General features: G+C 37.4%; 1 non-coding gene across 1 annotated transcript; it reads left to right on the forward strand.

Annotated features, from left to right (window-relative positions):
• Nucleotides 1-1059: 1059 nt before the first annotated feature.
• LOC130457692 (U6 spliceosomal RNA) lies at nt 1060-1165 on the forward strand. Its single transcript, XR_008916981.1, has one exon. It is a non-coding gene; the product is annotated as a U6 spliceosomal RNA (small nuclear RNA).
• The last annotated feature ends 13707 nt before the right edge of the window (nt 1166-14872 follow it).

Here is a 14872-nt window from a genome sequence, read left to right on the forward strand (position 1 = left end):
ACTACTCCCTGAAGGCCAATTAAAATTTGTTATTTTATGCATTTTTCTGCCTTTTTATTTCCAATTGTGTATACCTGAATCTGCATTTGTTGTATTTGTGTAATATGAGGTCCTATTCTATTAAGCACCTCTAATATTCCTTTCATTGTGCTAAGAATTGTGCTAAGAATATAAAAAGATGCAAAAAGGCAGTCACTCCTCTCAATGAGCTCCTAATCTAAGGAGAAAGACAAAAGAAAACAAATTTATACAAAATAAACCATATACTGGAAAAAAATAGGAAATAATAGAAAAAAAGGCACTAGAATTAAGAGGACTTGGAAAAGGCTTCCTATAAAACATAGGAATTCTGATTAGGACTTAAAGGAAGGCAGGGAAGTCAGTAGTACACTTGAGCAGAAAGAGCATTCCATACCTGGGGGACAAAGAAAATAGCCAGAGCTGAGAGATGGAATGTCTTGTTCATGGAAGAGGCAAGAGGCCGGTATCAGTGGATGAAAGAGTTTAGGTCTGGGAGTAAGAAGCAAAAAGACTGGAAGGATGAGAGAAGGGTAGGTCATGAAGGGCTTTGACTACCAAGTGGAGCATTTTGTATTTGAACCTGGAGACTATAGGAAGCCACTTGAGTTTAATGAATGGGAGTGGCATATCAGACCTGAGCTTTAAGAAAATCATTTTGGTGGCTGAACAGAAGATGGATTGGACAAGGGAGAGACTGGAGGCAGGCAGACCCACCAGTAGACTCTTGCAGTAATCCAGGCATGAGATGATGAGTTGCTGCACCAGAGAGACAGTGACAGAGGAAAGAAGGAGGCAAATTCAAAATATGTTATAGAGGTTATGTCAATAAACCTTGGCAACAAGTTGGGTGGGGGTGAGAGCAGGAGAGAAATACTGAAGGACCCAAAATAACACGTAGATGGTGAACTTGAAAGACCAGAAGAATGATGTTGCCCTCTATAGTAACAAAGAAGGTTTGGAGGATGGGAGAGATCATATTAAAAGAGAAGAAATAATGAGCTCAGTTTGCGATATGTTTAGTTTAAGATGGCTACTGGAATGCTCACTTCTGTAGCACATACACTAAAATTGGAACAATACAGAGAAGATTAGCCTGATTCCTCCGTAAAGATGGCATGAACATTATGAAGTGTTCTATATTTTTTGCTTGCCTTCTCAAGGAATGGAGAGAGAAGAGAAGGAGGGAGGGAATTTGAAACTGAATTTTTTAAAGAACATTTTTTAAATGTACATGTAATTTAGAAAAATAAAATAAGAGAGGGGGAAAAGGGAACATACAGGTGATAGTAAAAAAGACTAGTTTTGAGCCAGGGCACTCCTGAAGGACTTATGGAAAAGAATGCTAACCATATTGAGGTAGAACTATGGGAGTAGAAATGCAAAAGAAAAACATATGACATCACTTATCACATGTATATATGGGTATGTGATTTGGGATTTAGGCTTTAAAAGATTTCTCTATAGCAAAAATGAATAATACAAAAATAGGTATCAAGAGACAACATTTGTACAACCCACTGGAATTCCTGGTCAGCTATGGAAGCGGGGAGGGAAGAGGGGAGTGAAAGAAAATGAATCATGTAAGCATGAAAAAAACATTTTAAAATAAAACTTTTTTAAAAGAGGCTAGTTTTTAAATCTCAGATTTCTGCCTCTTATTCATTTGACTGTTTTCTCATCTCTTTACCTGCCTTGGCCTCTATTTCCTCAACTATAGAATAAGGCAGTTGGACTTCAGGCTCTAAAGTCCTTTAATGCTCTCTAAAGGTGATACTTTCATATACATTACCTATTTTTATTCTAACATTCCTAGGAGTCAGACAGAGCAAATACTACTCTCTTATATAAAGACAAGTGGTAACCATCACGACATAGTGGATAGAAGAATAGATGTGGAGTTACTAAGATTTTGGTTCAATCTTTTTTGCCTTTGACACTTACTACTCAAGAGACCTTGGAAAAATCACTTAATATCTCTGAAATTCAAGCAAATTCCTTTGTGAAGGGAGCTCCCATACAATGAAATCTCCAGCCCCTGATATATTACAAAGATGTAGAAAATGAAGTTCAAAGAAATTTAGTAGCTTGCCTAAAACCCTATAACTAGTAAGAAATACATATAGAAATCCTGTCCCTGAACTTCTGACTCCAAGTTTGGTGATGCTTCTACTCAACTACATTGCTTCCTCTGGGTAGATTGTTTGTCTCTGATCAAATGGAGCATGCATTTAATAGCCAATAGATATTATTACAAAGGTAGAAAGCCAAAATAGCCTTTGTTCTCAGGGAATTTCTGGTATACTTGAATGATTCATATTGATAATTAGATACATATTTGGTTTTTGGAAGAGGGAGAAAGTACTAACTACCTAAGCTGAATGTTCCTAGAATGTTATGCCTAATTTCTCAGCTATCAATTTCTTGGTCTAATATTTATAGATTTTAAAAAGAAATTTGTCTTTCCTTCTCCTCTCAGCTCTTACTTCTTACTGTTGTCAGTATGTATAGATCTAGTAAAGACCCTCTTCACCCTCTCCTGGCTATCTGTTGGAATTTTCTGCTTTATATAATTATTAATTAGGATATTGGGAAACAGATTTTTTTAATGATGAGAAAAAATATTTCTAATGTAATATCAACATAGTAAACACTAAAAAAATTGAGACTTACAAAGTCTGAACAATTTAATAACCACTCATGATTTCAGAGGATCCAAGATGGACATGACCTGCTGCCTGATGAAGAGGTGATATAGTGGGTAACATTCTTCTTTAGACACGGCAAATGAAGGAATTTGTTTTACTGACAATGCTTATTCATTACAAAAGTTTTGTATTTGTTTTTGTTTCTTTGAGAGGGAGATGCAATTGGGAAGGAGAAAAATAAATGCTTGGAATTTTAAAAACTATATGTCTACGGGACATCCAGTCTGAGATGTCTGAAGGATATTTGGAGATGTAAGATTAGAGGTTATCAGAGAGGTTGGTGCAGGAACAGTAGATTTGAGAATCATCAGCATGGATATTGTAATTAAATCCATGGGCACTGATGACATCATCAAGTGAAGTAGTATAAAGGGAGAAAAGAAGAGAGCAGGGGACAGAAATCTGAGGGGCACCCATTCCACATAGATGGACTTCTTAATTCAGTGTAGTAACCTGGAAGCCAATATGGACAAAACCACTGCAAGGAAGTTGCTTAAGCTTTAGCCCTCTGAAACAATCAAGTCTAAAGAATCATGTCCTTGACTTTTAGATAAAGAATTACCCTAAACTAAATGTGGAGGGAAGAGAAAAATACATGATCCTATCACAACCAAAAAAGTAAAGTAACATATTCAAAGTCCTATAGAAAAGATGTGAGACATTGTCTCAAATCTGCTTCAGTCCTTTTCCCTTAACCAAGTTGCCTTAATCCAAAATAAGGCTAAGCCTACCTTTAGCATAATTTAAATAGTTTCTACAAAATTTACAAATTCAAGTTGACTTAGTTTAAAATGAGAAACAATGGCAGATACCTCAATAAATCTTGCTACATAAGTATTAGGCATAATTATATGATATATGGTATAGAAAAATCAATCCATAAAGAAAAGTCACATTGGAAAAATTATGAGAAACATTTATGCCATTTCACCATTTCCTGGTTGAAAATAGTATAAAGTCATATAATAATAAATTGTGACCCCAATTTAGAAAATATAGATTCCTTCCTTTGTGTGTATGTTGGGGGGAGGGCTGGGGAAAAGGAGATACAAGATATGGGTATAGAATATTAAACCTGCTGTCAGACTGAGAACTGAGACTGTTCTAATGTTTAATTGGTTTCACTGAACCCTTTTTTTTCTCTTTTAAAAAGTCTTTGTTTCAAGGAATTGTTTGCTGGAGCCAGAAGAAAGGTTTGGAAATGAAAGCATTATTATAAACAAAAGATATCAATAAAAATTGTTTTAAAGAGAAAAAAATCACTGAAAGGTGGTGGTAGGAAACATGGAAAAAGCAAATCCAACTGAGAACAGATCAGAATTCAGTGGCTAATTACAGAAGGGAAAATGAGTACATGGGCAAAACAGCATAGGGAACCCTAAACTAATAATATCATATCTGTAACCTGAAGTATCCAGTGGCTAATAAGTAATGAAAATAAAATGGTATATCATGAATATTGGATATGAACATGTTATATACCTTTTTTAATTTTTTAAACCCTTACCTGCCATCTTGGAGTCAATACTGTGTATTGGCTCCAAGGCAGAAGAGTGGTAAGGGCTAGGCCATGGGGATTAAGTGACTTGCCCAGGGTCACACAGCTGGGAAGTGTCTGAGGCCAGATTTGAACCTAGGACCTCCTGACTCCAAGTCTGACTCTTAATCCACTGAGCCACCCAGCTGCCCCCTACCTTTTTTTTAATTTTTAAGATGAAAAATAGAAAATAATTTCAATTTAATTCACACAGTTCCTATCCTCAACAAGTTATATTAAAAGAAATTTTAAGAAATTTAGTCTGAAATATGACAAATGTTGTTTGTTTTCCCAAATGCTGCTTCCTAGAGTTTTAAGAAATAGCAATTCCTTAGCTAATGACTCATCTAAATGGGGGACCAAGAAAATATACTGAGTCTCTGATTGGTTCCCATTACAATTGCCTTCATATTAAAAGCACTATGTTTACTTCTATGAGTGACATTTGTATTTTATCATTTTAAAGAATTGCTTGGAGTGCTGAGAGATTGTGTCTTGTTGCTGGCCATGAAGTGAGTACTTAGTGGTCCAGATCTTCCTGGGTTCCTATATGTATCCTGTTGTTTCTCAAGCCTTTGATTAGAGGAACATAATTTAATGATCCCTTCCAGTGAGAGAGTTAGAATGTATGTTGGTTGTGATGAATATGGCGCTTCTGAAAGCAGCCACTGAAATGTCAGCAACATCAAGAGACTTAACAAAAGTACAAGGTTAGCTCAAGCAAAGGGAAAAAACTGTACTTCCCATAAATTCAGGATACCTCTTAGTGTTGCTGTGATTTGGGTGAGAATTGAGGGAGAACTAAAATGAAGTTTAAAAAACTCAAAGTGTATGTATTTATTAAGGTCTGGTGTGTCCATGCCATACTATAATGAGCCTAACTATCCCTGGGATCCATCCTTCTAATTTGTACCAACTTCAGAAGCTGGTTCTTGACTAAGTCCCATATTCAGAAATGAGCTTTTCCTCAAAGATTCCAGTGTGCATGATTAGAATTCAGATTAATACTTTTTTATCCCTTAAAACAATGCAGACCTTCTATTAATTGCACTGGGAAATTGTGCCCAAGTTTCCTTCTGTGCTCAGTGAGTCTGCGAATTAATTCATCCTCTTGTTAAAATTCCAGCTTCTGTTATCACCTGCTGCTTTGAAGGCTCAGGGTTGCATTTCCAGCCCTTCTCTGTCAGCTGCCAACTACATTAGCTGGAGGCAGCTAAGAAGCGAATCCTTGAGCAGAGAAAATCCACCTAGGGGAGGAGAGGCAGCTTTGACTTGCAAACAGCATCCAGGAACCCAGCAGAGATATCTGGAGAACCACCTGAATCATCGATCCGGAAAGCCATCATGAAAGGCGATGCCTCTTCCAGCCCAGATCAGAGCAGAGACTTAGATGGAAAGCTGCCGGGAAAGAAAGCCTTGTTCTCCGAATGCCCGCAATATTAAGGGCTCGCTCAATCTGGCCCTTATCACGATGCTATCTCGTGCAAACTCTTACCTGCAAATGGTAGCACGCTTAGCAGTCGCCGTCCCCTATAAGCCTTCCTGAAATAGATGTGACTTACACACTTAAAGGTTTAATGTTACCTTTGAGGAAATAAGCCGGGATCGCTGATTAAAAGAATATTTATTTTCTACCAGCTCCTCCATAAGCCTCATACATTTTCCTGCCTGCCAAGCTATAATTAATTTGCCGATGTGCCTTGCCTATCCCAGGACTTCTGCTGCACAACACGGGTATTTCTCATTAAAATGAATCCTGGAGGCACTTTGTTATTGTTTAGTCCATAAGAAATATTGACAGTGGGTGGTTTTTTTTTTCTCTTTTTCCCCTCTGTGTGTTTTATAAATGTTAAATGTAAAAGAATTGGGGTGTGGGTGTGTGTGGATATTTATTTGAGTGTACATCTTTGAACTAATCCTTATCAATAATGCATTTGGAAATCACAAAGAGAGCAGAAGCACTGGGCAGCTGAGGCAGCCTCTATTTGGGGGAATGGAATCTGCCTCTAAATCTTCAGATGCCAAGGTTCCAGGTGCCTCGTGAAGGATGCTGAGAGAAGCCCACACCCATCTCTCCTCCCGTGGTATTCATCTGGGCACTATAACTGTGTTTTGTTTTGTTTTGGGGGGGAGGAGGCGAAACTGCTCAGATGACAGGGCCAGTGAAGAGGAACAGCACTCTCAGTCCTATATTTGTTTATTTAAATGCTGCCCAAAATGTAAGAACACTTACACATTGTTTTAGACATTATCTCTGTGTTAGCAGTAATTATCTATTAATATCTGGGTCTTGTTTGCCTTACCTAGATCCCAGGCCCACTGGGAAGTGATCATTCCTTCTCTGTGATAGTCTATACAATGCCAGACTTATTGCTGGTTTAAATAAATGCTAAATAAGTAGAAGAATATCCTGGCAGCCAACAAGAAGAGTTCTCGCAAGAGCAAGAGAAGGAAGTAATAACCTATACCATTCTCCCTAGAGATGCCCTTGTAGGAGCATGGGGGAGTGGGGAGTGGGGGATAGAAAGTCATTTGCTCCATTTTTCTTTTAGCATCAAATGAAAAGGCAATTCTGTCTAATTTCTTTATTTCAAGTCACAGGTAAAAATAGCCATTATCTCTTCTGTGAAGACCTTCTCATACTCTTTTAATTAATTAGGAATTTAATAATTCCAATGGCTTTCTAAACAGTTGCATGACAGAGCTGAATTGTTGGGTTTTATTGGCAGGATTTACAGGTATGCTCTCATACAAATAACAAAATGGGAGATAAAGTCCCAAAATCTATTTGTCCTCTTAGATGAATGGAGAGGGAGAAAGGGAGATAATTTGGATCATATAACTTTGGAAAAGTTAGGAGAAAATTTTTTTATTACCTTTATCATAAGAAAATTGTATTGTTTATCAAAATGTGTTCATGATGTTATGTAAGTGGTAAATATAAATGAATCAATAAAATAAGTATATAATTCAGAAAAAAAAAGATGGAGGCCATAGGGAGACTCAGCCCTTCCTGTTGACTATGAAACTTATGATATTTGCTTTAGTACCCAGACCCTAGCACCATGTTCTACACACAGTAGGTGTTCAATAATCACTTGAAAATGAATAACAATCTCAATATTCTCCCAACAGTTTAGATGATCAAGATGGCCATCGCTGTGTCTGGGGGTTTTTACTTGTCTATAAACTTGCAAATCTATCTACATTAGCTAAAAAAAGATGAGAGCTCCAAGTTGGAAGGGTAAAAGTGGATGGAGCATGTCATCAAAATCTATAAAACTGCAAACTACAGGCATAAAATAAAGACAGACTACTAGAAGGCTCTCAAAATACTTGAAATCTGCAGCTTTAGGACCCCTTCATTCCCAGGTTATCTTTCTCCTCCACCCAAATTATAGCCATTTGCTACAATGCTTTGCTCGTTTCTCTTGTCCTTGTACTCTGCACTCTCTATTTGTATACCTTCTCTGCTACTTCTAGATGAATGACTCCCAAATCATTACCTGAAGCCCTCAACTCCCCCCTGAACTCTAGATCCACTTCTTTAGCCACGTGGACAATCTGCAGATTCCTCAGATCACCATGTCCTAAAGTGGGGAAGAAAAGGGAATAAGCATTTATATAGCACCTACTATGTGTCAGGCACTGGGATAAGCACTTTTACAAATACTATCTCATTTGATCATCACAACTCTGGGAGGTAGACGCTATTATTGTCATCATTTCACAATTGGAAAAATGGGCAAAAACGTTTAAGTGACTTACCCAGAGTCACACAGTTAGTATGTGTCTAAGGCTAAATTTAAATTTAAATTCAGAACTTCTTGATTCCAGGCCCAGCACTCTATTCACTATACCACAGAATCCTCCTTCAACCTGACCATCCTATTGCTATTTATTTTAATGATTTTACTATTTTTAAAAGTGGAAAAGTATAATGAGAGAAAGACCAGGGCAGTAACTTTAAAAAAAATTCAAGTGTTTTGATGGAGTTCAAGATTAATCGTATGTGGGGGGGGGGGGCAGCTGGATAGTACAGTGGATTTAAAGTCAGGTGTGGAGGCGGGAGGTCCTGGGTTCAAATCTTACCTCAGACACTTCCCAGACCCTGGACAAGTCACTTAACCTCCATTGCCTAGTCCTTACCACTCTTCTGCCTTGGAACCAATACTGATTCCAAGACGGAAGGTAAGGGTTTAAAAAAAGATTAATAGTGTGATGTGACAACTAAGAAAAGAAATAAGATCTTTTATTCCTAGGAAAAAGAATCAGCTTCTTTGAGGCAAAACATCCAAGAATAAAGAAGTATTCAGGAGCATTACATTGTTCTGTATAGTATATATCAGCAGAGCCATAAGCAGGAGAGTATCAAAAGGAAAGAAACCAACCAATATATAAATATTTCTGAAGTGCCATTATTTGCCAGACATTGCACTAGATGCTAGGGATACAAAAGGGATTGAAAAAAAAGGCAAAAGACAGTCCCTGACCTCAAGGATCTCATCATGTCATGAGGGAGACAACATGCAAACAAATATATACAAAGCAAGTGAAATACAAGATAAATGAGGAAAAAAACAGAAAGAAGGTTCTGGAATTAAGAGGGGTTAGAAAAGACTTCCTGTAAAGCAGTGACAGGGCTGCTAATTAATACCTGTTTCTACAGCCTTCATAAGTTTAAGTCCCACTGGGTGGACATGGGACCTCTTCTTGTCCCAGTCTACAATTCTGGTCCTTTTTCAGTCCTTGTGCTGTAATGGCTCAGCAAAGCCATTCTTAGCCAGATCCTATCCCCAGAGTTTGCAAACCTCTTTTTTGTCTCCCTTCATCAACCTGGGCTGAAAATATAACTTCATGGTGTTGTTGTTTTTTTTTATTTCCCAAATAAGACTGAATCTGGTACATTTTCTAGATGTCTGTCAATGAACTATCAGATAGGCAGAAAAGCACAATGGAAAGAGCTTAGACTCTAGAATCAGAGAACTGAAGATTTCATCTTGCCTCTGACACTTAGAGCCTCTTAACTTTGGATAAGTCACTTAACCTCACTGGGTCTCCAATGCTTAATACAATCCTGACACATAGGAGGTATTTAATAAATGTTTATTCATTGATTGATTTTTTTTCTTCATCTATAACAAGATGGGAGTCTCTTTGAGCATTATAGCATAATCTTATGATGTGTTCTAACCCAGTATAGCCTTTCTTATGTTCAGAAGTTATATAGGATCTCATTTCTCTGTAACAATAATATAATTATAATAATAATAATTTTAACCTTATTAAAAAAAGTCTTTTGGTCATTGCTTAGAGCTACAAGAACTAAATCACTTTTCAAAGGCAATTGATAAAGACAATAAATTCGATAGAAGTCAGCCTGGCTGCTTTGGAGGAGCAAGGATAGGGTGAGGAAAGAACTTCCTAGGAAGAACTGGGCATTACATAATGTGCCGTATTACAATACATGACAGTTTCCATTTCCTTAATTTACCAAGATTCAAAGGAGCATTTGTGGAAGCTTGAATTTAGTATTCAGTTACATTTTGAGCTGGAATATTTGGATCCTTTACTAGACATGTGCTGAAGGATGCTACCAATCCAAAAACTTGTCAAAGAGAATAATAAGGGATATGAATATTTTCAGGAAACTTCTAGGATTAGCAAGTGCTGAAGTTCAAAACATCTGTTCTCCAAAGCCCACTTCATTTTCATGCTCTGAATGGATAAATGAGGTTTTCTTTTTTTTAATTAGATGTAAAAATCATATTTAACAGTAGTAATTCACACTAAAATGATCCCTTAAGGAATAAATCTGCTTTTCTCATAACAGTCCAGTGAGGCTTAGAGTATATGTATCTGAAATAAGTGCCTGGGGACTATGCCATAAACTCATGCAAAGGTGGGATCCCCCAGAGGATTACTACCCTATGTTCAAGACTCTGTGTGTTAGTAATCCTAAAACTATAGCTTTTTAAATGCTTTGATGTATTTACCTTTTTTAAATGCAATGTTTGAGAGAGAGAGAGAGAGAGAGAGAGAGAGAGAGAGAATGAATGAATGAATGTGGGACACTGTCTCAAGCCACTGACCTAAGACAAATGCCCCCCCCCGAGGATTTACAGAAAAAATGTGGGGCCCTGACTCAAGTCATTGACCCAACACAGAATGCCCCTGTATTTACCTTTAATAGTCAACTAGAACTAGACATAACAAACACAGGACTTTCCAGTCATATCATAACCTGCAACACTCCCATTTGCTTAAACCAAATTGAAATATAATTAGGAAATACTTAACAAAATAAATAAAAATGCAGTAGAATATAGATCGTTTTAATACGTGATTTTCTAAGTTCTCTGGATCAGTGATGTCAAACTCAAATAGAAATGGGGCCCACAGGGAACATTTAGTGGCCCCCATTTCTATTTGAGTTCCACTCCACTGATCCAGAATTCATAATTAGCTCAAAGCAAAGGCATTTACTATAACAATATAGTAAACAAACATTCTTCCTGTAATCCTGGATAACATATGTGAAAAGTGCTTAGTATGGTACCTGGCTCATATTAGGCACTTAATAAATGCTTAATTCCTCATTCCCCTCATTCTCTTCATCCTCCATGGAGGACTTCCTTCTCACCTGCCATGGATGATGCTTCTCTTTGTCCTAGCTTTTTTTAAGGCACTGGAGGAATTGACTAAGCCTTCAATTACCAAAAAAATAAAAAAGGCTAACAGAACTTCACACTTCTTAAACCTTTATACTGACCCACTGAAGTTTGAAAAGGAATGAACCCTTTTCAAGGTACAAATGCACCCTGAGTTTCCTACCCTTTATAATCCGCTAAAAAAGTCATTCAAAGTGTGAATCTCTCAATAATCCAGTCCTTTACAATCTCTGAATTTAAACACTCTAAATCTGAAAGGACTCAACCTTAATACCTCATTGTCTCTGTTACCTCCCCCTTATTTTCTGTAATTTCATAAGGTGGTTTTGTCCAGTCATTTTCAGTCATGTCTGACTTTTTATTATCCCATTTGGGGGTTTTTTGGTAGAGATACTGAATTGGTACGCCATTTCCTTCCCCAAAAGCTGGGTATGGAGAACATAAATTGATCAGGACACTCCTAATCAATTCTACTGCAAATCATGCCCCCAGATAAAGGCACTGAAGTTCAGAGAAATCAATTAGACATACAGTCACATAAGAGTTAGTGGCAAATTTGAGGTTCAAATTCTGGTGCTCTTACTCCAGAGTCAATGGTCATTCCACTCTATCAGGACCCTCAGATTCCAAGACCAGATCTCTAGTCTCTCTGCAAGAGTTCTCACTGTGGTATCATAGAACTAAAAAAAAAATATTTTGATGAACTACGTTTAAGTATAAGTGGTTTGCTTTTTAATTTTATATTTTTTATCAAGTGTATCCTAAAACATTATTCTGAGAAAAAGGTATACAGGCTTCACTAGACTGCCAGAGGGATCCATGGCACAAAAACAGGTTCAGAATCCTTTTTTGTTTTGCTATCACCGCTATTTCCTGACAACCCCCCACCTTTACTGCACCCTTACTTGTAGCCAAAACAAAAATGAGAAAAATTGACCCCATAACAACCATGCCTCTCCAAGCCATATTGCTCACCCATAGTGCCTTGACCTTTGATAGAGGACTTGTACTTCATCATCTGTTCCTCAGAGCTTTGATGAATCATTAGTTATTAGTGTTCTACTGCCTTTTAGTACTGTTTTCATTTTCATTAGTGCAGTTTGGGGGTACTTAGTTCTTCCAATCCAGCTTACTTCCTTTTGTATTAGTTTATATAAATCTGAGTTTCTCTGAGCACTTCATATTCACAATTGCTTACCCAAGAGAACTTAAAATCTAAATTATTTTAGCAAGCAAATATGCTCCTGCTGCTACTGTGACTCTTCCTCTTCACCCTAATTCAGGTTACCTATTGCTTTTTAGCTTCCTTTTGTATGTTGTCTTCCCATTAAACTAAAAGCTACCATCTTCCGTTTTCTTTTTTGTATTCTCAGGACTGGCCCATAGGAGAAACATGAAGAATAAGAACAAGAACCAGAAGAAGTAATATAACGTTTATATAGCGCCTACTGTTTATATAGTAGACACTGTAATAAGTACTTTACAAATATTCTCTCATTTGACCCTTGACAGAGACAGGCTAAGACTTGGGGTCTAGAAAACTAGGCAAAGGTCCAAGTCATGCAGATAATGTCCCGGGTCTAAGGACAAAGGTTGGAACTGATCATCTCCCCTACTTTAGTAGGCAAAATATCTTGGGAAGTAGACAGAGATGGTGGAAAAACAGTCTTGAGAAGAATATTTTTCTACTCATTTAACCAGGAACTTGCTGAACCCCACATGTACTCACGCTCCCCTCCCCTCATTCTTGTGTTTTTTTTTCCTTTATAAACCCTGCCACTATTCAATAAAATTTGCTTGCAGTGGCCATCAGCTCTGCAGCCCTTCTGAACCCCAAAAGTTATTTTCTCTTGTCTTTATTTCTCACTCCTACCTAAAGGACCCTTGGCCCCTGGTCTGAGCCTTTGGGACTCTTCTCCCCCTGGGCTCTAACAAACCCTCATTACAATCCTAACAGATAGGTGCTATAATTGCCTCTATTTTATAGCTAAGAAAACTGAAATAAACAATTAAATTAATTTCTCAGGAACACACAGCTAATTAGTGCCTGAATTTGAACTTGGGTCTTCCATACCACCTAGCAAAAATGTGGCTAGGCAAGAACATTATAACAATCTTGGCCATCTGGTCTTGGCTTTGTCTCTGCATCTTCCTACCTCCCCGTTTCCCTCTCATCTAAAACTAATAGATTGGGGGTCTGGATCCCAGACCTCTGGCACTTTTTTGGGAAGGCAGCCTCTAAAATAAAGACTGATAGATACCTTCTTCTAAGCATTGAAGATAAAGCCTTGGATTTTAAAGCTGAAAAAGCATCAAAGAGGACACCATCCTTATGAGTAGGAGATAGGACTATGGCCAAGGTCTCAGACTGCATCTAGAAGCTAGAGGCAGGGAAGCCCCATACCATTTATCCAATAAATCAGTACCTCAAAGAAGCTATTTTTCCATTGGAACAACATATGGAATGAACTACATGTCTGGAAGAAAGCATCTTGTAGGGGCTAAGAATCTAGTGAAGCAGGAACCAGCAGAACCTGGACATCCAGGGAAGTACCATCTAGCAGAGACAATGTGCCCAGATGAGACTGGCAGGAACAGTACGATGACACTACTAGAAGGTATCAGTGGTCTTCTGGCAGCTGGACTATGAGTTGCCTCTTTGTGTCCTTCAATGTATTCACCTTGGCCATATCTGTTCTTTCATATTTATCCTTTCAAATATGACTTCTGAGAACACATTTCCTTTTATACTATAATTGTCCTTGTACATGTATGTCTTATCCATACATGTTGCTCTTATGTATATGCCTTCATACATGTCTACTGGCCAAAATACCCTGGCATATGTCTCTTTCCACATGGTTGTATTGGCCAAACACATTCATGCATGTGTACCTCTCTATGCATATATCCTATGTGCACCCACTTTTCCCGTTGATAGCATGTGTATTTTGGGGAAATGGTGCCCTAAAAAAATAATGGAAAATATTTTACTTATATTTTCCTCATTAGAAAATTTTGTTAAATGCCTTTGATTTGAACTAATTTTTTTCATATGTCTGACTACTAAAGGTAAACATATCAGAAGGGGCTCAAGAGTTAAGGTTTTGAGTACATGTACATTGAAAAATTACCTTTAATCTGGATTTAAGTCAAGGGATGGTCCCAATTGCTAACTTAAAGTACTGTGATATTCCATTATGTGCACATACTCATTATTTATTCAGCCACTTTGTTTCTAGTTGTTTGTTACCTCCCAAAAGCACTACTACAAAAAATTCATTATTTATAGACGTCCGATGTTTTAATTTGTTATATTTACTAATATTGCGTGAAAGAACATTTCAGTTCAGAGATTTCAACTGCTCTGTGCAATCTCCGAGAACATCAGCCCACTGAAAAGAGTGTCGGCTAGCCATTGCCTGCAAAGCCATTTTATGAAAATGGTTTTAAGTTGTATTGTTGAAGTCCTGTGTGGATCTCACTATTCTTTGAGCTGGGAAGATTATTTTCTTTATATTTGCTGTTTATTAGTTTTCTGATGGAATTGCCCTATAGTATTTCACTAAAACATCAGGCTTAGAGTAGTTACCTTAGATTTCTGTCTTTCCCATGTGTTTTTTCCACATACACAGCTCAAAAGCCAAAATTACTCTGTTAAGGCTGAAATGCTTGGGGGCTTATGTCTGCAAAAATATAGGTTTAGAAACCATTTTTCTAAAACTCAAAAAAGGAATGCATGTACCAAAAGCATCTGAAAGGGATTTTTTTCATATTTTTATCATCGTGACTAACCAATGAAAATCCAGAGTGTCTCAAAATTGACTAGATTTACTGAACTGTGTCTTCAAAGAGAAGGTTGTTTTATGAAGGAAAAAGAGCTGGTATGTTTTTTCTGATCAGAAGATTATCTAGTTTGAAGTGAACTGTTATTTCAA

This window comes from Monodelphis domestica, chromosome 2 (assembly GCF_027887165.1).
Source record: "Monodelphis domestica isolate mMonDom1 chromosome 2, mMonDom1.pri, whole genome shotgun sequence".
NCBI lineage: Eukaryota > Metazoa > Chordata > Mammalia > Didelphimorphia > Didelphidae > Monodelphis > Monodelphis domestica.